Source organism: Felis catus, chromosome A3, assembly GCF_018350175.1.
Source record: "Felis catus isolate Fca126 chromosome A3, F.catus_Fca126_mat1.0, whole genome shotgun sequence".
Taxonomy (NCBI): domain Eukaryota; kingdom Metazoa; phylum Chordata; class Mammalia; order Carnivora; family Felidae; genus Felis; species Felis catus.
In genome coordinates, this window is record NC_058370.1 from 63,921,761 (window position 1) to 63,949,373 (window position 27,613).

At 38.9% G+C, this 27,613-nt stretch overlaps 1 protein-coding gene across 1 annotated transcript in view; it reads left to right on the forward strand.

Moving 5' to 3' along the window:
• Window positions 1-567: 567 nt before the first annotated feature.
• The window catches only part of PPM1B (protein phosphatase, Mg2+/Mn2+ dependent 1B), a 92,594-nt gene continuing 65,548 nt past the window's right edge, over window positions 568-27,613 (forward strand). Inside the window, exon 1 of the mRNA XM_003983935.5 lies at window positions 568-699. The gene's annotated coding sequence lies outside the window, so the exon portion shown is untranslated. The remainder of the gene's footprint in view (window positions 700-27,613) is intronic.

Below are 27,613 nucleotides of genomic sequence, written 5' to 3' on the forward strand. Positions count from 1 at the left end.
TTGGGTCTCACTCAGTGGGCGGTGTTTGATGGATAGTTGACCTTGCCAATTGAAGGTGGTCACTGATGCCCAATGGGAAATTAGGAACTGAGAGGCGGGGCATTGTGGGCGGGGAAAACTGAGTACCGAGGTACGGGGCAGCCGAAGTGGGAGGGGGACGCTGATTGACGGGAAGCCCAGCCAACCGAGTGCAGCCAGAGGCCGCGCCGTCCCAATGGGTGGGATCTGGGGGCGGGGCTGCCCGAGGGGCGGGGAGGAGAGGGTGCGGGGAGGGGGTTGCAGAAGGAGCCGAGCGGCTGCTGCTCAATGGCGGAAAAGCCGCCGGTGTTCTGACCGCCTGGTCCCCCTAGCAGTTGCGGGGGAGTTTCCTGCCGGCGCGGCTGGACTCTCTGCTTCTCAGGGTTCGGTGGCTGGAAGATGCTCCAGAGAGACGAGGCTGCGGCGGAGGAGGTGGCGGCGGCCGAATCGGCAACGGCGCTAGGGTGGAGAGAAGGCGGCAGCGGCGGCGGCGGCGGCGTGCGGGGCCCGACGGTGTAAACAGCCCCGGAGGCGGCGGAGGCGGTGGCCGAGACCCCGACGGGGAAGCGGCGGCTGAGGCAGGGTCGCGCCTCAGTCGGAAGCCTGGGTTGAGTGCAGCAGGGGTTCTCTGCGGCGGGCGAGAACGGACGCCCTAGACCTCGCTTCCCTCCCTCGCCCCAGGTAAGGCCGCTCCGCGCCCCGCCGCAGGGGAAACGGCTCGCGGGCACCGCCGAGGCCCCGGACCGTTTTTGGGGTGCCGCCGGGCTGCGGTCGTGGGCCCTACCTGTCTAATCCTCGCCTTTTTTTTTTTTTTTTTTTTTTCCTTTCTGCCGTGGAGTCTGGGGGAGCAGAACGCGGAGCCTGGCTCTTGGGTAGGCCCCTTCCCCAGCCGCCGCCTCCGCGCTCGGCCGAGGCTGGGAGAGGCTCGGGGCAGGGAATTTTACTTTGCTCCAACGCCTGGAAGTGAACTGCTTTCCCCCTGTTTTCTGCTTCAGACAGCGAGCGTCTCTTTCACACCAAAGCACTGGGGCTAGGGCTACTCCAGGCTTTAACTCATCCCTTCCTGGATCATGCCTATTTGAAAACTCTACCTTTTACATTTGTTTCCTCATCAGCTTTTGCCCCACTCTGCGCTCCACTTCACTTCCTTGTTAAATCTTCTTTCTCGTTCTTCTTTCTCTGCCTCTCACCACCTCCTTCTTAGTAGCTCTAAATCGCTTCTTTCTCTTCTTGGTGACTCCGGGCTTTTCTTCCCTGCCTTCCCCAGCAGTCCTTTTCGGATGTCATTCTTTTCCGCAAAAAAGTTTTTAAATGAAACTTCTGCCTTCAGTACCCCAAATCTTCCAGAGGCCCATTAAGAGTAGACTAACCGGCTTTATATGGAAGATCAGTTTTTTTTTTTTTAATAATTTAATTGGGTCTAATGTCCTTTCAAAAGTAGGTTGTATTCATAAACGTTAAATGTGAGAATAACACCAAGGTAATTTAAAAAAGAGGGGCTCAGTGAATGTTGGAAATAAGTTATTTCGTTTTTTAAGTTGCCTGACCTTTATTGTCCGATTTAGCAGATCTAGAACATTTGCCCATCTTACTTGGCAAAACTGCTTCTTAAGCATTTGATAGTCGGCCCAGATCCATAAGTATTCAAGTCGGCTTAAAAACAACGTGGAAACTTTAAAAAGAAGACATTAGATGAACAACTAGGAGGCTGTTTTCATGAAGTCACAGTTAAAGACCTTTTAAAATAGGCTCCACATGTTTAATGTATCAAAATAAAGTTGGCAGGAGACTTGTAAAAGGATTATTTAGGAATTTGAGTAGTCTTAGTGATATGTAGCTATTTTGGGAAAAACATTCTTTTTGTTAACAAACCTTTACAACTGTGATGTGAGAATTACTGAGGTTTATTGTGGGATTAACACAGGAACTCATTTTATTTGAGCTACTGCACGGACGTAGAAGTGGTAAATTGTAGAGGGCAGATACTGTAAGTCCCTATGTTCTGGGAGATTGAGCAACATACCATCAACACTGAATGTTAATGGACATTATTTCATTTACTTTCTCTGTTGTGCAATAGCAGAGTTCCTATCATTGGCCTGCTTTTAAACAGCATTTCTAAATAGAGACAAGTTATTCTAATTATTATGATAATCTTTTCCAAGTGTACAGGCTTTAAAAAAATACGGTTGAAGTTACACTATTAAGGTGATAACTTTTTTAAAGAAATATTTTTGTAGGCCTCCTGAATGGGCAATGTGTTGTTTCAATTGCACTTCTAAAATTTAGTATTTAGAACAGGTTGGGTTTTTGTTTTTGTTTTGTTTTGTTTTGTTTTGTCAACAGATTTTTTCCCCCCCAGGGATAATCCTGATTTTTACTGTGCTTCTTTGCTTCTGTCAGTGTCTTCTTTAAATGGTGGTTGTGTTTTCCCCTCTTCATTTATTTTTGCTCTCATAAAGTTTTATCACAGTTTCTGCAGTGGCTCTCCATGTTGCATTGTCAGCATGGAGTTGTGTTTTTATGTGATCTTTTGTACCCCTTGGTTAAGATTTCCTCAGTTTTTGTATATAATCTGTGGAATTTGTACATGTTGCATTAATCTCTTAGAAATGACCAGCAGAGCTCTCAACACCTGTTTTCTCATACCAGGTGTCTGATTTCTGCGAAGACTCCAGGAATAGGTGAAAGCTTTTAAAGTTTGTCTGATAGTCACGGCAATAAATATTATTTTATGTTAGTCGTTAACATATTGTAATTACCAAATCTCTACACATTACATCATCTGAAGGAATGGTATGTCTACCTAGCTGTGCTTCTAAGAAAAACTAATTCACAAGTTGACAAGGGTCAGAAAAAGTAGTTCATGTTGAGAGTTTGTTTTCCTATAATGTACATTTTTTCCCTATAATGTACATTTTTTACGAAGTCTTTTGAATTAAAATTTGATGCTGATAGACTGTCTCGTGATACTCGTTGAAGAGTAGAATTTGCCATAGTGTCGCTTAGGGATTGTGGTGATTCATTAAAAATTGAGCCAATGGTGGAACAATTGTAAACATGCCCTTGTAAATGGGTTGGTAAACATTTCTTTTAGCGCACATGACACTGAGAGTGAATTTTCCCCCCACTCTCATTGGTGTTAGTTACACGCATTATCTACATTGTATGAATATTTGTATATTACATGTAACTATTTTAAAGAATTTTGTGATACTACCTACAATAGAGAGTAAAGAAGTATAATTCTAACTCTATAGTGGTCTTTCATAAGAAATTAGTAAAGTGAGTAAAATTAACTTATTAAAATATAACATGGTATTTTACTTTTTCTGTGAAATATGCCTTTCACAGTTCACTGATTTTAAACAAAAATGAGTTGGGAAACAACTGACAGTGTCAGAGTTAGAATAAACTTATTTTAAATTCCAGAATTCAAATAGCAAAATTTATTCAAGTGATACTTAGCATAACATATAAAATTATGGTTAGCAGGAAGAGAATGTTGGAGAATATGGTTATTTCTGGATATCCATTCCCCTCTCCCCCACATTGTACTTGATTCTTTTTATTTTTTTTTTTCTTAATGAACTAATTTCAGAATGTGGGTCAAAATGAAATAATATATTAGCAGCTTTAAAGTTTTACTGTAGAATATATTTTATATATCATATCAGTAGAGTTGTGGATTAAAAGGACTGATTAATTGGGGATATGAGATAAAATTCTCAGAAACTAGGTAAACCCTGGAAATGTAACCCGACTACTTTCCATCTCACTATCCTGTACTCAGACCAAACAGGGAAGGGAAGTAGGGTGGATTTGGAGAATACTGGTTTTTGTAGTTTTTGTATAAACTGTCATACTGATCTAACAAGTATAGATGAAGAAAAGGTACTTCATAATCTTTGTTTATTTGTGTTTGTTGATACTTGTTTATACCAAAATATTGATTTAAAAGAAAATAACTTGATCTTTTAGACTAAGTATGCTAATATCTCTGATTAGCCATTTTGGAATCTTTTTTCAAAAGAAACATTTCTTTTTTTCTTAACTTTTTTAAAGTTTTGTTTTTTTAAGTAATCTCTACGCCTAGTGTGGGGCTCAAACTCAAGATCCTGAGGTCAAGAGTCAAATGCTCCAGGGGCACCTGAGTGGCTCCGTTAAGCATCGTACTTTTGATTTCTGCTCAGGTCATGATTTCCCTATTCATGTGTTTGAGCCCCATCTCTGGCTCTGTGCTGACACCTGGCTTGCTTGGGTTTCTCTCTCTCCCTCCCTGTCTCTCCCTCCCTGTCTCTCCCTCCCTGTCTCTCCCTCCCTGTCTCTCCCTCCCTCTCTCTCCCTCCCTGTCTCTCCCTCCCTCTCCTTGTCTCTCCCTTTCTTTCCCTTTCTCTCGCCCTCTCCTTCCTTCCTTCCTTCTCTCTCTGCCCGCACCCTCTTCGCACATGTGTGTGCTCTCTCTCTGCCTCTCAAAATAAATAAATAAACTTAAAAAAAAAAAAAAAGTCGAATGCTCTGACTGAGCCAGCCAGGCGCCCCTCAAAAGAAACATCTCTAATGTGGTTTAGCCTCTTTGTGTAGATTTGACCTGAATTACACTTTTCAGTGTTTAAGCTATATCTTCTCCTTCCCCCCAAAGAAAATCACCTTTTAGACTAACTCGAGTGATTTGATCAGGTAGTTGAATCAATGTTATGATAAAAAGAAGTTTTTACTAAATTCTTGATGTAAAGAAGTTTTCCAGAAGTGTATTCTATATACTGTAGTTTAATTTTCAGATTTTATAAAGATCATGAGGTTTCGTTTTTAGCATCATCTAACAACCTTAGAAACAAATAGCATAAGGTAGCTCATTCTTCTTTTTAGTTTTCATTCAAACTTCAGGGTGTTTTATTTCTCCCTTGAAATTTAATGTTAAATAACAGAGACGTAAACATTTTGCTGTGAATTATGGTAGGTCATGACGCAGAGGAGTTCTCAAGTAAATATTTTTCTTTTTTAACTGCAGCTAACTTGTGGCCACATCTACAATATCTTATTATTTCTTGGCATAACATACACCTTTTATAATGATACCCTTTTAATAATTAAGTTCAAGAACCCAGTAGTTTAACAATCAATAGTGGGATTTTAACTTGTTAATCTATTTAGACAAATTTAACATGGTTTGTTAACATTTAAAGCACGGTTTACAAATTGAAAGCTTTTTTTCATTTACTAAATTGTGGTTGTTTTTTTTTTAAGTTATTCTTTTTAAGTGGGTGCCACGCCCAACATGGGGCTTGAACTCCTGACCCTGAGATCAAGGGTCACAATGCTGTACTGACTGAGCCAGCCAGGCACCCCTCGTTTACTAAATAGTTTAATATTAACTTACTAAAAATGGACTCAAAAGTGCTTTTTTGGAAGTATGTTGAAATATCAGTATTACATTTATTGGCTTTAAGTTGATTTCTTTCTGAAATCTAAAGACCTTAAAGTTTGGAAACATAACCCTTACTGAAAAATTTGTTTTACATCCCTTTGAACAAAAGACTATTAAATACATGGTCTGATATTTAGAGGAGAGAGAGAGATGAACATTGGAAGACTTCTACTGAAGGTTAAGGAACTTGTCTTACTTTTAGAGATGGGACCAATTATTGACAGTGGTACAGGCAGGTTAAACCTGTGTCTAGTATTGTGCTTTTTGTCTATATAGACCGTCCCCCGCTTCAAATTACGGGTGGATGATAAGTGCATTTGTATGATAGATACATGAAAAACCTTTTCTTTCCTTTGTGGAAAACTTTTTCTGTTGTTAAGATGTGGTTATGTTATCAGGTATAATCAAATGTGTAATAGAAGAAAAAAACTAAATGAATAGGTTTTGTGTGATAGTGCAAACCTGAAAAGCAGGTTTAACAAAGGATATATAGAGTAATTTGTGAAATTCGAAAGGATTTCAAAGCACTTTAAAGCTTGAGAGTAATGTCACTGATTCTTAAGTCTAATTGCATTTAATTTTCTTGATGTAGGTACGTATAAGTACACTCTTAACATTGAAAAAGGGTAGTTAATAGATGTTCTTACAACTAGGAGAATCTAGGAGTGTCCATATTGCTCATGGGTATTTAACTTACCTTGGCAAAGAATTTTTCTTTTCCCCCTCTTCTCATTAAAGCACTCAAGTCTGAGTTAATGAAGGGTGTTATCTATTAAATACAGGTGGCTCTTCTTAGTCCCTTACAAAGAGGAAATTGTGAACTCAAAGCAACTCTGAATGATAGAATGTATGGGAGATCAAGTTGAGATATGAGCAGCTTCCCATTACTTTAGGCTACCAACCCACTGAGAAGTAAAGAATTCCATGTAGTTTAATAGTTTTTAGTCTGTGGCCACCCCACCCCCAACCATTCTGGCATTCCCTGAGTGCCTTCTAATATGCAAAGCACCCTTCCTGGCTGACAAAATCCCTGCCCTCATAGATTTTACATTCTGATGGCACACACACTTCCTCAGTTTATGTTTCAACTGTACTCCCTTTGTGGATGGCCGAAATTACGAGTGGAAAATTTGGGATGTATGGTTTTCTATGCTACACTTTAGAAGCTCTGATGAGAACTTTACTTTTTTTTTTTTTTTTTTTTTTAAAGTAAGCTCTACACCGAGTGTGGGGCTTAAACTCATGACCCAAGACCAAGAGTCTCATTCTCCATTGGCTGAGTTAGTCAGGTGCCCTTATAGAGCTTTACTATTATTAACAAAAGAGAGGGAAGAAAAAAAGGAGGGAAGAAGAGTTTTTCTATAACTAGACATAAACTGATACATGGAAAGAGGAAGTAGAAAGAGGGAGATATTGTACCAAAGATTTTAAAAGGTGAGCCAAAGGTCGAAGAGAGATCCCACCAGAAGCTGGGGCCTTCAGGTGTTTACTTTTACTGGCCAGCCTTGGATAGATAGGTAAGTTCCTAGACAGGAAAATGGGAGAAGGTAGGATAATAGGAACAGGGTGAGTAGGACTTGTTAACAAGGTTGGTTTCAGTAACTTGCTATGTACCTATAAAACATACGTTGTCATTTGTGTTTAGAAAAGACCCTGTTGCTCTTTCTTGTGTTCTTTTGTGAGTATATTTGAAAGGTGGGTGATTGGCCTTTATAGTGTCTGGAAATATTGTCACTGATGCATTTTTTTTTTTTTAAGTCTATTCATTTTTAGAGGGAGAGGGAGAATGGGGGAGGGGCAAAGAGAGAATCCCAAGCAGGCTCCACGCTGTCAGTGCAGAGCCAGACGTGGGGCTCAAACTCACAAACTGAGGTTATGACTTCAGTAGTTGGACTGACTGAGCGAGCCCCCCCCAGGCGCTCCTGTCACTGATTTGTGACTGCTACTTCTGTTTTCTGGTTATTTGACAGTTCTTTTGAAGATAACTGATGGAGCCAATCTGTCTCTTAGTTGATTGCACTAAAATTGGTCTGTATATTTGTTACTGCTTCCCTTAATTCTAGACCTGTGCTGTATAACTTGAAGTTGTGCCTTTGTTTTTCCTGCATTGTAAATTTCTGCATGAGGATTTCTTACTGCACTTAGATATGAATCAGGTGCTTATTTTTCTACTTTCTGTTATGTACCTTTCCTAGTGATGATCCAGTTTGGTAAAGATGTCTCTTCCTGAGTTTACACAACCATTGCACACTTAGGATAAGCACGAGAGATCTTTGATCTTTGTTTTTATTTTAATACATAATGGTCTTTGGCTTTCATTTGTGAGGCATTGAGCCAGACTCTCATGTGATCTTGCTTGCTGCAGTGAGTTGAGATTTTTTAAAATTTTATTTTAAAGCGAATCGACTTGTGTTTATTTCAGGGCCTGAATATAAAAATGAGCACTGGTTTCCATTCAAGACCTAAGAGGCTTCATTTATAGCACCCAAATTAAGCCCTCAAATTACTAGTTTCACTGTTAATGTATTTTGGTAACTATATCACTTTTATCAAAATGCTGATGTGCAGAAGAATTTGAACTCTTTGAATGTATTAAATTCAGTGCTGTCAGAGCAGGTTCACTGAGCTGTTCAACATTTGGAAATATGTGCCCATAGTTTAGATTAAAAAACAAGACAAAGCCTTACTTGATGTCTAAATTATTTCTTGTAACTGGTTTCATTGATATGGTACAGAATTTTATTAACACTTTGATGGTTGTAGGTCCAAAGTGTGAGGAAGTGGAGTTTAATTTCTTTCTCGTCATCTGTTCTGGAGTCTTTTGAAGTAAAATGTGGAAGTGAAATGATAACTTTTGGCTTAATACATAGAATAGTTTGCGGTTATACTCTCCATTTCTTTGTTTTTGTTTTGTGCAGTCTAACTAGTTTGTAAGGGACTTAGGGGTTTGGAAGGATTAGTGATGATTTAGATTGCATTATTGCTCTTATCCTGGATCTTGAGTCTTTTTCTCAGTGATATGTTTGTGTTTTAGGTTCAGGTTATTTTCTCTTCTCTTGTGCTTTTGTTTTGTGTTGCTTTTTTTCTGCCTCTGTCTGTGCTTGATTTTTATTTAAGTACAGGGTGGCCACCAGGTCTGGAAACACAGATGCGTACACAATAAATGGCTAATTGATGTTACAGTACAGAATGTTAAAATAATATCTCTGTTTTCAGACTTTATGATCACCCTACAGACTGGAATTCTTATAGGCGGGTCTTTTGCTTTTGTTCAGGCATATATTGCCTGGGCAAATTATGGAGTCAAGCATAAGGTATATTTTGAATAGAAAGGAGAAGAGATGCATAGTTAATTTTAGAGAGCTAGCTGGAATAACATTGATACTGTGTTTTCACAAGGACTGAAACCAATCCAGCAAAAGATAAGTGTGATATTTAATGGATTGTCAGATGATATTATGGCTAATACAGTTTGGGAGATGCTGTATAGCAGTGGCTTCAGGAGTATATCAGTTGAAAAATGCTCAGAGGAGTTGGCCAAATGGTGATGACGTTAGGAGACCGTGTTTTTTTTGTTCTTTTCATTTTGTTTTTTTAGGCCTTAACTCTATTATTTCAGAGTAATGCCTTGATAATCATAAAATCCTTCTTAGTCACATGTGAATGAAAACTATTCTATACCCACAGATCTAGGTGAGAATTACTTGTCCACAAATGTGCATGAGACATCTCAACACATTTAGATACATATTTCTGAATTTTTGCTACTTTATGCATTTAGTTAATGCTGCAGAATGCTTAGCACAGTTTACTTGTGTATGTTTGTAAGTGTTTATTAGATGTAAGAAGGCTTTGTACTCGGAGCAGATTATGCTTCTGGAAAAAGCTCCAGAAGGAGGATGATTGGGAGCATGGACACTGAAGTCGGACTACTTGGATTTGTATTCCTGTCCCACCACTCTGTAGATGGATAACTTAAAGCAAATTACTTAATGTTTCTAAACCTCAGTTTTCTCATTTGTAAAATGAATGATAATATATATATATATATTTAATTTTTAAAATCTTGTATTATTTTTTAAGATTTTAAATAATCTCTACACCCAATGTGGAGCTTGAACAAACAACCCTGAGATCAAGACTCGCACGCTGAGCCAGCCAGGTGCCCCAGAATGGTAACATATCTTATAAAATTGTTAGCTGAGACAGTCCATGTAAAGCTATTCCTATAGAGCCCGGCACGCGTAATCACTGCCATTGGAGTGCCTTCTGTTATTGTTGTCGTTACTATGACTACTACTGTTACTATTAGTACATGATAGGTTGAAAGAGTACCTAACCTAGGCAGAAGACACGGTTTGAGGTTCCCATAGAAACTGTTTTTCTTAATGTTTGTTTATTTTTGAGAGAGAGGGGGAGAGTGTGGGCAAGGGGCAGAGAGAGAGAGACAGATAGAGGGTCAGAAATGGATTCCTGCTGACAGCAGAGAGCTGGATGCGGGGCTCTAACTCATGAACCATGAGATCATGACCTGAGCCGAAATGGAGTCAGATGCTTAACCCACTGCACCCAGGTGCCCCACCCATAGAAACTATCAATGGTTCTGTGACTTCTCGAGTTACTTAGTCTTTCTAGGATTTAGTAGTTTTAATCTGCAGTATAATATTTTTACCTGAGTTAAGGCAGAGGGCTGGACCCTATGATATCTTGAGGTCCTTTTGATTCTAAAGTCCAGAGTTCTATTGTAAGCTTCTCATTTTCTGTTAGAGTTTGTTAGCTACGTAAGGGCAACAACTGTGTTAGTTTTTAAAATTTTTTTTTTTAACGTTTATTTTATTTTTGAGACAGAGAGAGACAGAGCATGAATGGGGGAGGGTCACAGAGAGAGGGAGACACAGAATCTGAAACAGGCTCCAGGCTCTGAGCTGTCAGCACAGAGCCCGACGCGGGGCTCGAACCCACGGGCCGTGAGATCATGACCTGAGCTGAAGTCGGACGCCCAACCGACCGAGCCACCCAGGCGCCCCAACTGTGTTAGTTTTGTATGCTGCTCTGTCCATGTATCTATATTGTGTCTGTAAATACTTGCCGAGTAAAGTTTTTCATAGAAACAGTATCTTGTAATGAGAGTAGACTAGGGAGTAGGAAGAGAGGAGAGAGATTAGCATTCCTTCTCAAGGACTGAATGCTTAATTTGTTAAAGGTATGAACACAAATCTCTTGCTGTTCAATTTTTATTTACTAAATAAATACTGTCTGCTAGCATTAGGCACTTTGGAGAACAAAGATCATTTGAATCTGCTGTTTGGGGGAGTGAGGAAAGGAGTAAAATGTATGTGATTAATTATACAAGGTAATAAGTAAAAATGCTATAAAGGAATCAGAGGTATATGTTATATATTTAGAACCTTTTTAGAATGTATGAAAATCAAATGGCAGTATAGAGTATCTTGTAATTGTTCTGCTTTTAGAAAGCAGGTGCTTGAAAAAACATCAAGGTCATGAACTTTAGAAGAGTTTCTTTTGGGTCAAATTTGATACATAACCTTGAGAACTCTGGGGGAGACTTAAAACTAGTATTTGTAGAGGAGATTGATGAATGCAATTTAATAAACTAACAATCACAATGCATTTTTGCCTTTCTACTATGAAAAATTTTTTTGTAGAAGCAAAGTTACATCTTAAAATTTTTTTTTTTTAACGTTTATTTATTTTTGAGACAGAGAGAGAGAGAGCATGAATGGAGGAGGGTCAGAGAAAGAGGGAGACACAGAATCCGAAACAGGCTCCAGGCTCTGAGCTGTCAGCACAGAGCCCGATGCGGGGCTCGAACTCACGGACCACGAGATCATGACCTGGGCTGAAGTCGGATGCTTAACCGACGGAGCCACCCAGGCGCCCCTGAAGCATAGTTACATCTAATGCCGTATTGGTTTATGAACATTTTTAATCCTACAGAACATTGTCATGGTACATTGAGTACCTCTATACCCACTACTTAAATTCAACAGTATTTATATTTTTACCATGTTTGCTTTATATAGTCTTTGCTGAACATTTCAAATTAAATTGTAGATACCATGTTACTTCACCCAATACTTAAGTATGAATCTACTCCCCAAATGTTTTCTTCCTACCTACGATATTGTCATCATGATATATAACACGGTTGTCTAATCTCCAGAAGTCATCTAATCCCTGTCCTTATGCAGATGTCCCCAGCTGGGTCAGAAATGACTTACATAGCTTTTCCCTTCCATACCAAGATCCAGTGAAACATCGTGCATTATTGTGCTGCATTTGCTGTTGTCTCAATTCTCTTTTAAATTTAAGCACCTACTTAAAAAGTGACCTTTTTTTTTTTTTTTTTTAAAGTGACTGTCTTTTTGAAGAGACTGATTATCTTGTAAAATGTCCTCTATTCTGATTATTTCTTTGAGGTCTTGTTTAAAACTTATCCTTTGTCTTCTGTAAACTCTTAAATTAGAGCTAAAGACTGAGTTAAATTCAGGTTAAACATTTTGGCCAGGATGCTTCATAGGTGATGCGGCTTCATCCTTCACATCAGAAGGCACAAAGTGCCTGATTGTCACACTGAGTGGTGCTAACTTTGATCACAGGTGAAGTTGGTGATTACTAGATAGCCCCATGGACAAGTAACATTTTCCCTTTTGTGATTATCCGGTATATCTTGGCATATTTTGTTACCATGTAAATCCATTTCTTCTTTAGAATTTTACTTAATAGATTTACTGATTTCTCTTTTTTTTTTTTCTTTTAAGATTTTAAGTAATCTCTCCACCCATTGTGGGGCTTGAACCCACAGCCCCAAGACCAAGAGTTGCACGCTCTACTGACTAAGCCAGGTGCCCCATGATTTTTTTTTTTATAGATGGATCTAGGGGTGCCTGGGTGGCTCAGTTGGTTAAGTATCCGACTTGAGTTCAGGTCATGCTCTCATTGTCTGTGGGTTCCGGCCCAGAGTCGGGCTCTTGTGCTGACTGCTCAGAGCCTGGAGCCTGCTTCGGATTCCCTGTCTGTCTGTCTGTCTGTCTCTCTCTCTCTCTCTCTCTCTCTCTCTCTGCCTGCCCCTCCCCCACTTGCACTCTGACTCTCTCTTTCTCTCTGTCTCAAATAAATAAACATTAATGGGGTGCCTGGGTGGCTCAGTTGGTTAAGTGTCCAACTTCGGCTCAGGTCATGATCTCATAGTTTGTGAGTTTGAGCCTCACGTCAGGCTCTGCGCCGACAGCTCAGAGCCTGGAGCATACTTTGGATTCTGTCTCCCTCTGTCTCTGCTCCTGTCCCACTCGCACTGTGTCTCTCCCTCTCTCTCTCAAAAATAAATAAACATTTTAAAAAAACAAAACAAAAAGATGTATCTAGGCAGGAGTCACCCAGCTGTGGCTCGTTGGCCAAATTTTGTCTCCTGCCTGTTTTTGTAAGTAAAGTTTTATTGGAACACAGCATGCTTATTTTTTACGTATTGTCTATAGCTGCTTTCCCACAACTGTGGCAGGTTGAATAGTTGTGACAGAAACCATATGGCTCTGCAGAGCCCCAAATATTTATTTTATGGTTCTTCAAAGAAAAGTTTTGCTCATCCCTGATTTAGTATGTATATATTGTCCCCTTTTCTCATCGTATTGGTAGTAGTGGTATAAAAGTGGTGTTTATGTATTTGGTGTTCATATAATTGTTTGTAGCTTTTGTTGCATCCTGATGTTGCTCAAGGTATAATTGCTTTTAACATGGGGAGACTTGTGAAATTTCTGCTTGTGTCTCCAAATCCATTAAGTATGGTGTTGTACATGGCCTGTACAATCATATGTTAAACACACAGAAATCTATCAGGTATAAAAAGAGTTATAAAGAATAATGAACGCCAAAGTAACCGCTTAGTTTAGGATATAGGACATTCCACCATACTTGAAGCCCTTCTGTTACCTTCACAGATTCCATCCTTTCTTTCCCACTGTCCTGAATTTTGTGCCTGCCTACCCTCACATATATGATCTCCATGTGCGTATCTATGTCTAAATAGCATCTACTGTTGTTTTAAGAGATTTTGGAGTTTTTGTGCCTGATTGTATATGGAATGCTTTTTTATACAATTGACTTTTTTCACTCAGCATGTTTGCAGGGTTTTTCCTTGTTGCTCTCTTCCTCTCTTTTTAATAGTATTGCATATGTATTATATAGTATTCTATTGGACAGTTATAACACATTTGTGTAATCTCTTTGGATGGACATTTGGATTATTTTTGTAACTGTAAACAATGATGCTAAAACGCAGTTTACATGTCTTTTGGTACATATGTGTGAGGGTTTCTCTAGAGCCTATACTTAGGGGTGTAATTGCTGAATTGTAGGCTTTTCTCATTGTACAACCTACTTAGGTATTTCCACAATTAACTCCAAAGTGGCTGTAGCAACTTAAGCTCCCACCAGTGGGATACAGAAGTTTCTGTTGCCCTATATCAATGGTGCAGGTGGTGCTCTGTGTAAATACAATATTGGCCATACATGGAACTTAACATTTTCTAGTAGCCACTTTAACAAAAAGGAGCAGGTGAAGGTAATTATATTTTATCTAGTATATTAAAAATACCATTTCAGTAAGTAAACAGTAAAAATTAATGAGATATTTTTGCATTCTCTTTTATTAAATCTTTGAAATATGGTATATATTTTATACTTAATAGCATATCTCAGTTTGGATTAGCCACATATGGCTACTAGCTGCTGTATCACAGCAGAGTTCTATGTCCTTGTCTGCACTTGGTATTGAGAATTTTTTTTCCTTCAATCTAATGAGAGAAACACTGTTTCGTGACTTTAATTTTATGTTTTCCTCTTACTAGTGTGGGTGAACATTCTCATATGTATAGTGGCCGTTTGAATTTCTGCATGTATTTGCTGTTATCATTTGCCCTTTTTTTTTTTCTTAAGATTTTATTTTTTTGAAGTTTGTTCATTTTGAGAGAGAAAGAGTGCAAGTGGGAAGGGACAAAGAAAGAGGACAGAAGAGAATCCCAAGCAAGTGCTGTGCCATCAGTGCAGAGCCTGGCACGGGACATGACCTGAGCAGAAACCAGGAGTCCGACACTTAACCGACCGAGCCGCCCCAGAACCCAAGATTTTATTTTTAAATAATTTCTACGCAGTGTGGGGCTGGAACTTACAACCCTGAGATCAAGAGTCTGACGCTCTGCCAACTGAGCCAGCTAGGCACTCCCATGTTTTTCTTGTTTTTTTGTTTTTTTTTAATGACAAAATCTTGTAGGCATAAATACAGACTTCCTTTTAAATTAGAATGCTGCTGTTTTTCTTAATTGTATTTAAGAGTTTTTAGGGATTAATTAGATGGCGGGTCTGTAAAATGACACAGACATTTTAGTGGTGCCTGACTGGCTCAGGCAGTGGCGTGGCTCTTGATCTTAGGGTGGTGGGTTCAAGCCCCATGTTGGGTGTAGAGATTGTTTAAAACTAAAATCTCTAAAATCCCCCAAATCCTATTTTAACCTCAAGGCAGTTTTAAAATCATTCCCAAAATGCTTGGATTGAAGTAGATGCTTGGAAGGGTAGTACTTGAATGGTAATATGGGGGTGGGGGATAGGTTGATTGCTTTATGCTTAAGGTAAACAATACTTTGTGTATGTTTTTAAAAAATTTTTGTGTATTTTTTAAAATTTTATAAGAGCGTGCACACGTGAGGTGGGGAGAGGGGCTGAGGGAGAGAGAAAGAGAATCCCAAGCAGGCTCCACGCTCAGCACAGAGCCTGATGCGGGGCTCGATCCCACCACCCTGAGATCGTGACCTCAGCCAAAATTAAGAGTTAGAGGCTCAACCAACAGAGCCACCCAGCATCCCTGTGTATATTTCTTTTCCTCTATACATTCCTCCCTTTGCTCAGTTTGCTCCTTTCCTTAACTCTGAGCTCAGAGACCTGTGGGAAGAGCTAAGCTGAATGGATTCTGGTCTAGAGCCAAAGATGTTCTCAAAAAGGGCTTATAGGGCTAGACTGATGTGGGAGTTGGGGATGCTTAATGTGGAGCATCTGGAAACAAACCAAGTGATAAATTCATTAGTGTACCTTCTGTCTGCAGTAAGTGGGTGTGATTGACTGGGTGCTTTAAATGTGAAACACTGAAAGTAGAATTGCTGGAAATCACCACTGAAATGGCTCTGTTGTCAGAGAGTTTACACAGGCATTGGGGACAGTGACAGAAATATAGCTCATTTCTAAAACGGACAGATTCCTCAGGAAGAAGTGCATGAGTGTGTGGAGGTTCTGGTGCACTGTGGTGGCAGTGATAATGAGATTTCCTAACAGGCTGGCCAAGTACACAGTAACATGCTAAGTAGGAACTTAAGCTCCCATGTGTGAGCAAAGCCCTTGAGGAGAAATTTAGTCATCGTGGTGGAATTAGCCATTCCTGGAAATGTTGGTTGATTTGGAAAGTAAAAGCAATAAAAGATAGGAATCATAAACATAATTAATAAAATTACTTTAAACATGGGGCGCCTGGGTGGCTCAGTCGGTTAAGCGTCCGACTTCGGCTCAGGTCATGATCTCGCGGTCTGTGGGTTCGAGCCCCATGTCGGGCTCTGTGCTGACAGCTCGGAGCCCGGAGCCTGCTTCGGATTCTGTGTCTCCCTCTCTCTCTGACCCTCCCCTGTTCATGCTCTCTCTCTCTGTCTCAAAAATAAATAAATGTTAAAAAAAAAATTAAAAAAAATTACTTTAAACATTTAAAAAATTGCTGGAAATAAGAGCTGCTTGCACTTAATGTATGTTACAGTAGATGACAGGTTAATCAGAGTTCTAGATTTTTGGGTCTCTGCCAACTTAATATTTTTGTGAAGTTTGGAATGGTTGACTAGGATATCTCTCTTGAAGAAGGATTTTTTAACTTCACATGTATTTTACTTAGTACGTGCTAAGTGTCAGAGACTCAGGTTAGGGCAGAAAGGATAAGGAAGGCAAAAATGTCAAAAGAAATACGGATGACTGTATAGGGGTGGTGAGAGGCTGGGATGAAGCGTTGCTGATGGTGACAAAGAGGAGGTGTTATTTCTTAGGCACCTTGAATGATTTGGTGAGTTCACTGAAAGAAGATAGGACTACTTCCGTGGGAATGAGAATGATGTTTCTGGCCCATGTAAGGCCTAGGCGGGGCAGGTTATAGAGGGAGGTTCCAGACAGGATATTTTGTACTCAGTGTCACTTGGGGAGTGGAAGGCCATTAAATCTTTTTGGGATAGCTAAAGTATGTTTTAGGGAAATGAGGCTGGTGGTAATCTGTAGGGTTGATTGAAGGAAGGGGAGAGTGAAGTGAGGGGGACCAACTAGGAGGTGGTTAGATAATCCAGACAGTAGGCGATGATGTTCAGGATTAGGGTGGAGGATAAGAGAGACACTTAAAGGGAGAGATTTGATGGAACATAATGATTTGGTGTATCTCTGAGTGGATTCATATAAAAGATTTATGGTTTCTAGCCTGAGTTACTAGAAGAAGGAGTTTGAATAGGGAGATTAATAGGCAGTGAATACAAATAGAATGGCATATGAAGGTGGTTTGGTGACAGGTGAAGATTTTGGTTATGTTCTGTTTGAAGAGATATGTAGCCAAGCTTAATGAATAAAGCAGCCAAGCTTAATGAATAAAAATCTGAGAAGTCAATATAGAAGTGATAGCTGAGAGGCACCTGGCTGGCTTAGTTGGTAGAGCATGTGACTCTTGATCTTAGGGTTGTATGTTCGAGCCCCATGTTGGGTGTAGATACTACTTAAAAAAATAAAATATGAAGGGCATCTGGGTGGTTCAGTTGGTTGAGTACCTGACTCTTGATGCGGTCATGATCCCTGGGTCGTGGGATGGAACCTTGAGTCTAGCTCTTCATTGAGCTGGAGCCTACTTGGGGTTCTCTCTCTCCCTCTGCCCTGCTCACAACCGCTCTCTCTCTCTAAAAATTAAAAAATATGTATATATTAAAAAGTGGTAGCTGAAGCAATGAGATTGGATCAAAGGGGAGATACTATATTTTGGGTTGAAGGCTAATTACTATTTGGGGGACCCACTTCCCTGTTGAAAGTTGGAGGCTGGAAGAAAAAGCAGGGGCATGAATGATTGTGAATGTTGTGTTTTAAAAGTCTGCAGAAGTGGAAAGAATTTCAGGAAAGGGGAGGTGTTATCAATAGTGTGAAGTGCAACAAAATACCTTATCTTGAGAAGCCTACTTTTTAGGACCAGACTGATGAATTAGCTAATTCTATCAAGAAATAGCTAATTCTACCAAAAAGACCTCAGTGTGTGAGTTGTTTTGCCAGGAGTAGTGGTGCTTTTTGTAATGATATAGTTACATATTATATCATGAGAAACATTCTGAATATGAAATATTCTATATATGTTGGTCATACTATGACCATGCTTCAGGGTGAAGTAAATTCACTTTTGTGGGTGTTAGGACTGTAACGATGCAGTAATGTTCTGTCACTACTCATAATCATAGCACTAAAGATAATGAAACCTACAAATAAAATTCACTCTGAAAGCCTCCTGAAACTTTTGCTGTCTGATTTTGTTCTTAATTTGGTTTTTGTAATCTGGAGCCATTTATTTGGGAGTGAAGAGAGGACAGAGGACAACTAGAAGTAAATCATGTAGCCCTGAAGTTATTTTATTGTCATTGCCCATTGAAAAACTATTGGGATTAGGGGGCACCTGGGTGGCTCAGTCGGTTTAAGCATTTGACTTCAGCTCAGGTCATGACCTCACGGTTTGTGGGTTCGAGCCCCACATTGGGCTCTGTGCTGACAGCTTGGAGCCTGGAGCCTGCTTCAGATTGTGTCTCCCTCTCTCTCTCTGTTCTTCCCCTACCTGTGCTCTGTCCCTCTGTCTCAAAAATAAATAAACAGTAAGAAAAATTTTTTTAAAGAAAAACTATTGGGATTAGGAAAAGCAATTATTTTAGTTCTGGGCTGCTTTGCAGATGTTAAAAAGGTGTGAATTCTTGTCAGTGTGTTTTAAGTCAGTCTTGTAGTAAAACAAGCACAAAATCATGACAAAGTTCAAACTACATTTGTTTCATCATCCACGTAGTCAAATAAAGATGGGACATGAACTCCCTCTGATTTCAGCAACATTAGCTAAAAAATTTACTATTAGGGTCAAGGGAAAATATTTCTTTTGTCTTAAAATATTAAGCTTTTTTTTTTTTTAATGTTTATTAATTTACTTGGAAGGGGGAGGGGCAGAGAGAGAGGGAGGGACAGAATCCCAAGCAGGCTCTGTGCTGTCAGAAGCCTGATGCGGGGCTCAAACTCATGAACCTTGAGATCATGACCTGAGCAGAGATCAAGAGTGGGACGCTTAACTTACTTAGCTACCCAGGTACCCCAAAATATTAAGCTTTTAATGGACACATGCAGGTAGCTGGTGATACCAGCTTTATATTGGCCTAAACTACTTTCTTTAGTCCTTGCCTCTCAGTCTTCTTCCAAATCTGTTAGGACCCAAAGTTTTTAAAAGCCATGGAAGTAGTGAGGAGGGACAAACTGATCATAAACACAATGTGGATGGATCTTGGAGACATGCTAAGTGAAAGAAGTCAGACAGAAAAGGGCACATACTATATGTTACATGTACATGAAATTCTGGAAAGGCAAAACTATTCTATGGACAGCTCGTTAATGGCTAAGTCTGGAAGTGATGGGGAGATTGGTTTCAAAGGGGCGTGAAGGAACTTTCTGAAGTGATAGAAATGTTCTGTATCTTTATTGTGGTTGTGATTACCCAAGTATCTGTATTTAACTCTTCAAACTGTGCACATAGAATAGGTGCATCTTATTACACGTAAAAACAGCCAGGAGTCTTTAGCAGCGGGAAGGAGTTGGATGGCAGAATGGAACTTTGTTGATTGGACTGTGATCTGACATTTTTATAGTGAATTGACCATTTTGACAGTAAAGCTGTCTAACATTGGTGGAAACTCCTTGATGTGTCTGACAGGGAGTGTATATGTAAGAGAACGTAATTGAGATTAACGCAGTGATTTTGCTACGTTTGAGATGCAAGTAAACATATATATAATTAACTAAAACGTTTGGGTAATATCCAGTTAACTAAGTTTCTCCCCACCCCATCTGGTTTGCTGGTTTCAGAAGTCATTGAAAGGATTTCAGTAATGAAAAAGCCTTTAAAGGATGTCTAAATACAGTTGAGCCTGGTTGGAAAAACTTGAGAGTTCAAAATGTTATCCACAGGATAGTCATTCTCTAAACACCAGGTATTTTCTCCTCTGTCGATTTATGTATGGATAGTTGATCTGAGAGGTAAACTATAACTTTATTTTGCTGTTTGACTACATCTGATTTTATTTATGCCCTAGGTTGGTTATGGTAGACTAAGTTTGATTTATGGTTTATAATGATAATGATAGCTAACATTTTTAAGCACTTACTTTATGCCCAGCACTGACCTACAGTTAACCTGCACTATCTCATTCATTTACTACAACTCTGTGACATAGGTGCTTTTAATACGGCTGTCTTTTAGACGAATATATCACGGCTTTAAAAATTAAATAATTAGGTCAGGGTCATACAGTAAGCAGTTGAGCTGGCATTTGATTCAAGTCTATTTTGTGGTAAAGCCCATACCATTTTTTTTTTTTTAATGTGAAAAAAGAAGTCTTGAGGGGAAGAGTGGTGATTTAAAAGAGGGCATAACTTGGTTTTCTGCAGATTCTGTGGCCCACACTAAATGGATCCTGAGTACCAAAGAATGTGGCATTTCTAGCTTTTACAGCCCTTGATGTCAGGCAGTGCTTCATGGATCTGAGCTAATGGCAGTGATGGCCATTGAAAATGAGGTTTCTGCCATTCCCAAGGTCATTCATCCAGCAGTCTGTCTTTTGCCCTTAGGAGATCCTTTCTCTTCCTCTTGTCCTCCTCTTCACTCCTGCCATCCTTCTAGCATTGTCTCAAGTCAGGTTCCTCTGGAAGGCCTCATGGAAACAATATTCCCTGAGTTCTTGCATGCTTATGAGTTTGCATACACTCTTCTATACTTGCAATTCGTTTTGCTGGGTGTAAAATCTGTGGCAGATATTTTCCTGAATTTCTTCAAGATCATTGTTCTTGGCTTATGGCATTTCTGTCAGGGTTGACGATGTATATATATAACCCGTATGTGTATGACCTATACATGTATATATATAACCTGAGTGCATGTTATTTGTAGTTCAGGTATGCAGGTAGTCTAATTTTTAACACATACTATACATATCCAAACCGTGACAGGTTTTTCTCTCATTAAAATAGCAGCTAAAGCAAAAGGCCATGGTCAGCAAAAGTTATTTCCATTTTATGACCTACCTGTTCCTTATTGAGGGACTAGGGGAGGGATTAACAAATGGTACTATTGTCCCAAAGTTGGAATTTTAGCTATGCTTTTGAATTAGAACAAGATCTAAATTATTGTCCCATCTGGCGAACCTTACTTATAAGTTCACAAAATCTGCAACTTAATTGATTTGTTTTCATAATATATTCTAATCTAGAGCTATAGTTTCCAACCTTTGGGGTTTTTTGTTGTTGTTTGTTTGTTTTTTGGAAGGCAAGCAAATATTTATTAGAATTAGTTGGAACGATGGGACGCCTGGGTGGCGCTCAGTCTCTTAAGCGTCTGACTTCGGATCAGGTCATGATCTCACAGTTAGTGAGTTTGAGCCCCACATTGGGCTCTGTGCTGACAGCACAGAGCCTGGAGCCTGCTTCAGATTCTGTGTCTCCCACTTTCTCTGCCCCCCCTCACGCTCTGTGACTGTCTTTCTCTCATTAAAAAAAATTAACAACAACAGAAAAAGAATTAGTTGGAAAGACCTGGGAGCACCGCACGTGTAAATTCCAAATCAAACACTAGTTTTGGAGCCAGATTAATTTATATTCCCATCAGTTACATCTCTGTTACTGGAGCTGGGTGTGGTAAATGCCTAGTTATCCAGCTGTAATAAAAAAATGTTAAAAGTATCAGTTTAGCATTTATTCAGACCCTTTCGAACTTTCCATATCTGTTATTTTTTCAGAAAGCTTAAGCAAATGCCACTAACACTACAATTCAGGGTTGATTTGGAAGAAGAGAGAACTTTTGATTTAATTCTGAAAGAATTAAGAATTGGAAAGGAGGTGAGAGCCAAATGTTCTGTTTCTGTGAATTTAGTGAAGGGGGAAAAAGTATTCTTCCTTTGCTTCCCAGGGAAGCGGAGACTAGTGTTTAGGATTTGAAGCAGATATTTGTGAAGGATACTCTCCGTAAGTCTCTGGTTTGGTATTGGTACCGTGTGACTTCCAAGCATCATCATTTAGAGCGGGAGCTGGTTATGGATTTTATTACTGAGATCACTAATTTTACTATTTATTTTTCTATTTTAAAGTTTTTTTAACCTTTTTTACACCCAACATGAGTCTCAAATTTACAATCCCGAGATCAAGAGTTGCATGCTCTACTAACTGAGCCAGCCAGGTGCCCCAGGCTATCATTAATTTTACCAACATATTATACTCGTAAAAGCTGTTAATCTAGGCATTGTGTCTAGCAACAGGTTGGTAGTGAAGAATACTTGGCTACATTGTAGAAACATTTCTTGATAATCCTTAGGAGAATATATGACCTCAGTTAAAATGTGAAAGTAGAAAGAGGCACTGTTCTAAGCATTTCACCTGTATTAGCTTTTTAAATTCTCACAGCTCTCTTAGGGTAGGTTTTATTCCCCACATTTTATAGAAACTGAGGCACAGAAAAGATTAAATAACTTGACAAGATCACCTAGCATATAGGAGATAAATGCACATCCAGATAGTTTGGCTCTAGAGACCTTGCTTTAACTTCAAATACATAGAATAGAGCGCATTGAGGAAATACATTATAATAAGAGATGAAAGCTGAGAATTTTTCAGACTTGTGAAACTTGGATCATCTGACTCAGAAAGGTAAGCGATTCTTAACCTCAAACTGTTTAAAAGTCCAGGGTGTTAGCAGGGATCTAGGACTATAGTACACAACATAAAATTGTATCCTGTTTCTGCTTATTTTTCCCCCCCTGCTATTGAATTACACATTTTTAGTATTTAGTTTGAACTACAATTTAGTTTGAACACAATTTACTATTTAGTTTGAACTACAGCTACATTTAGTTTGAACATAACATACCAGTACTGTTCTTAGGAATGCTATAATTACTGTTTGTTTTCAGCAAGAATATTTCTTGTAAATTTGCTTTGCCTTAGATTTCTTCATTTCTAAATGCCATTTTATTACCTTTACAATTGACTTAAAAAAAATTTTTTTTTTAAGGTAGGCCACATGCCTTTTTTTTAAGGTAGGCCCACGTGGGGCTTGAAGTCATGACCCTGAGATCAAGAGTTGCATGTTCTACCCACTGGGGCAGCCAGGTGCCCCCCCTCCCCTTTTTTCTTAAATGTTTTTTTTTCTTTTTTAAAGAAAAAATGCTCAACATGGACCATTGACTTTTTTTTTTTTAATTTTTTTTAACGTTTATTTATTTTTGAGACAGAGAGAGACAAAGCATGAATGGGGGAGGGTCAGAGAGAGGGAGACACAGAATCTGAAACAGGCTCCAGGCTCTGAGCTGTCAGCACGGAGCCCGATGCGGGGCTCGAACTCACGGACCGAGAGATCATGGCCTGAGCCGAAGTCAGCCACTTAACCGACTGAGCCACCCAGGCGCCCCCATTGACTTTTTTAAATTCAGAGAAACATGCTTCATATTTAATAATGGAAGGCAATAAGAAAATAACGTTGATTTAACTTTATTTTGGTGATGTATTAGTAGTCTATAAAGCTCAGTAAAGACACTTTTATATATCACAGTGAAAAAAAGGAAGTGATATACGCTCAGTTGTTTTTTTTGTTTTTTTTTTTGTTTGTTTTTTCCCCTAAGTATGTGCTCAGGGTTGCCTGAGTGGCTCAGTCAGTTAAGCATCCAACTCTTGATCTCGGCTCATGATTTGGGAGATCAAACCTTGAGTTGGGCTTTGTGTTGTGCTGCTTGGGATTCTCTCTCTCTTCCCCTCTCTGTCCCTTCCTCACTTGTGCATGCACTCTCTCAAAATAAATAAATAAACATTAACAAAAATAAAGTGCTGTTTAAAGTAAAATGTATGGAAAGCTTATAATGAGGAAAATGAATACTTTTCTACAGGAACAATTTTTGATATCTGTGAGCTTTTCTGGTAATTCCATTATCTTTAACTAAAATGTTTGTACAACTATTTAATGAATTTTTAAATTAAAAAATTTGTATTACTTTTTTAAGTAAGCTCTAAGCTCATTGTGGGGCTTGAACTCACGACCCCAGGAATCACATGCTCAATTGACTAAGCCAGCCAGGTGTCCCAGTGATTTTTTTTTTTTTTTTTTTTTAATTAGACATAGTTTGATTTTCTGCTATGGAAACTCAAAGGAGTTTTCTGCCATCTAGTTTTGCTGACAAGTCCCATGTTATTTGGACTCTTGTTTTTGTCTAGATGACTTTCCAGCTTCATACCTAAAAGCTTAAATAATTTTTTAAAGTTGTGCTTAAAAAACCCATAAAATTTACCATCAGTTTTAAATGTATACTAGTATTAAGATATGTTCACATTCGTGTGCAGTAGATCTCCAGAGCTTTTTCATCTTATAAAACAAACTCTAGGGGCGCCTGGGTGGCTCCATCAGTAAGCATCAGACTCTTGGTTTTTGCTCAGATCATGATCTCATGGTGTGTGGGTTCGAGCCCTGCCTTAGGGCGGAGCCTGTTTAGGGTTCTTTCTCCCTCACTCTCTGCCCCTCCCCTGCTCGCTTGCATGCTCTCTCTCTCAAAAATAAATAAACTTTAAAAACAAAAAAAAAAAACACAAAAACAATCCCTGTAACAATACCAACTCCTCTATATCCCCTCCCCTCAGCCCTTGGTAACCACCATTCTACTTTTTGTTTGTATGAATTTGACTAGTTTGGATACCTCATATAAGTGGAAGCATGTAGTATTTGTCTTTTTGTGATTGCCTTATTTCGCTTAGCATAATATCCTCAGGGTTCATCCATGTTGCAGCAAGTGTTAGAATTTCCTTCCTTCCCTCCCCCCCAATTTTAATTCCAGTATAGTTAACATACAGTGTTATGTTAGTTTCAGATGTACAGTATAATGATTTAAAAAATTTCCTTTTTAAGACTGAATAATAACTAATTGTATGTATATACCACATTTTGTGTATTCATTCATCCATCATCGGACACTTGGGTTGCTTCCTCCTCTGAGCTATTGTGAATTAAGCTGCTATGAATATGGGTGTGTAAATATCTCTGAGACTTTGCCTTCAGTTTTTTGGATATGTGCCCAGAAGTGGGATTTGCAGGATCATTTGGTAGTTTTATTTTTATTTTCTGGGGAACCACTACGTTGTCCCTGAAAGCTTTTAAGAGATTCTCTTAATTTTTGGTCATATGAAAGTTCACAGTGGTCTATTTGAACATGGGTCCCTCCCCTTCCCCACTTCTTCCCCAAGCAGTGGGCTTTGAATCTGATTACTTCTGTCCTCAGCTCTGAGAAATTGTTTTTCTTCTTTATTCCTTTGATAATTTATTCTCTTATTTTCTTTCTGGAGTACATTGAACCTCCTCTGTGATGTTCACCTTTTTTTTTTTCTTTCTTTTTTCTTTTTTCCTTATTTTGGTATTTGTTATAATCTGGGAGGTTGCTGTGAGTTATTTAAACTTCCCAAAAACCATTGAATGAGGTGTGTGGTTTTTGTTTTTGTTTTTGTTCTTTTGGTGGGGTGAGGGGTAGGGGCAGTCATATATTTAAATGTGAAGGGCTGTTTCTCATCCTGTGTTCCATTTTCATAGCACCCTGTTCCTGTTTCATGGAAACAAGATACAGCATTTTTTTGAATTTCTGAACATTCTGATTTCTTATTAAAAAAAAAAAAAATCTCTCCATTGTTAAAATTCTCTTTATAATGGGATCATCCCAACTGTTTGCCTTTTGTGCTGCTGAGTTTCCTCACATGGTTGATTATCCTTAACTTGTCTATTCATGCTTCCTCTTAAATATGCACATAGCAGGTGCCTGGGTGGCGCAGTGGATTAAACGTCCAGCTCTCGGTTTTGTCTCAGGTCATGATCTCATGGCTCATGGGTTCGAATCCTGTGTCTTTCTCTGGGCTAATGTCTCAGAGCCTGGAGCCTGCTTCAGATGCTTTGTCTCCCTCTCTCTCTCTGCCCCTCTCCTGCTTGTGCGTGCGTACTCCTTCTCCTCTCTCTCTCTCCTCTCAAAAGTAAATATTAAAAAAATAAATAAGCATATAAAATTCCTTTTAAATTTCTTGAGAAAAGAACACTTCTGGTTTTGTTAGGGGTTAAAGGTCTGGCACATGCCTTTCTGGATGTGGACTGGGGGTGGAATGGTGTTAATGGTTCTTTGTAACTTTCAGTAGTTCCCCCATTTCCATTTTCATGTTCTCTCCCATTTTACCGTGTCCAAACATCATGCTGTGTATGAGCTCTGAATTGGCTAGGAGTCATCTTCCCAGTTCTTATTTGCTGCTTGCGTATTCCGAAGTGCAGATTCTTCCATTCTGTTCATTAGTTAGTTACCATGCTTCCATCTGCTTTACACCTTCCATAGATTTTTGATACCTGTACCCAGTGATGCTGTGCCTCTCACTTCCCTCTCCTCCTTCCTAAATTTTCGTTTTTGTTTGTTTTATACTTAAAAATAAATAACTTTACTAACATTTTGATGGTGTATTGGGAGGGGCTAGAGATACATGGGCTATGTTCCATGTGTCTTGAACTAGAAAATCCTTCCTGACGTGGGTTAATATATCAATATGAATGATTATTTTCATTATAAAAACATTTCACTAGCCCCTGGCTGGCTCAGTCAGTAGAGCATTTAACTCTTGAACTTGGGGGTCATGAATTTGAGCCCCACATTGGGTGTAGAGCTTACTTAAAAATTTTTTTCACTGAAGAGTAAGCTACCCTAGGGCTTTGTTTGTGTACATATATTTAATAATAGTCTAGAGAAACTTAAATACATTGGATTTTGGGAAAATTGAATCTATAAGTCTCATGTCTTCTCCGCACTTTTGAAACTTTTCTCCTCTTTGTTCCCATTTTTTAAAGCTTTTTTTTTTTTCTTTTGAAAATAATTTTAAAGAACTCTCAAAATTTAGTAGGGAGATAAATTCAAATGAGTTGATCTTTTATTTATAAGTGTTAGACCAGGCGTCTGTTAAAACAGAAGTGACATTTATTTTGGCTAAACAGTTTCTGTTCTACATATGTGTTTACATAGCATTTTCACACTCCATAAATTGAACAGAGCAAGTACTCATATTTTTAGGTTGACAAGACTTTACTGTGATATTTGTCAAGGAAATGGGTATTAATGACCATTTAATAGTAAAAGAAATTGGTGCAGAATTATTGTGTTGAAATGAAGTTGTATGTATTGAGATATGAATTTCCATGTCAGCGTATGCAGCTTCTGGAACAGCATGACGATTTGATTCATGACAGGAGGATTCACGTGCCTGTCTCAAGATTTAATAGACATTAACATTTTGTTATGTTTGCTTCAGACTGCTCTCAAAAAGAAAGAAAATGTGAACAACTTTATCTAAACATCATCATCCCATCTCTTCTGACTCTTTTTCCCTGAAAGTTAGCTACTATCAAACTGGTTTTAGTAGTTTAGTAATTTTATTGTATTTTTAAGTTTTATTTATTTAAGTAAGCTCTACACCCAGCATGGGGCTCAAACTCATGACCCAGAGATCAAGAGTGGCACACTCTTCCCACTGAGCCAGCCAGGTGACCCCAGTAGTATGATAGTTTAGTTTTTATACTAACCAGGCATGTTTTTGATATTTGTGCTGGATATTTGCTCATCTAACCTGTTTATTGTTTTTTACATTTTATAACTTGGCGTAAATAGCATCCCACTGGATTTATTCATGGTGATACATGTAGATGGAACCCGTATTTTTAACCTCTGTAGAGTCTCATTTTGTGCCCCTTCTTGTGTATAGAGTTCCTCTAGGGTGGATACTGTATAACCCAGCAATTCCACGGGAAGCTCTGTCAGATAC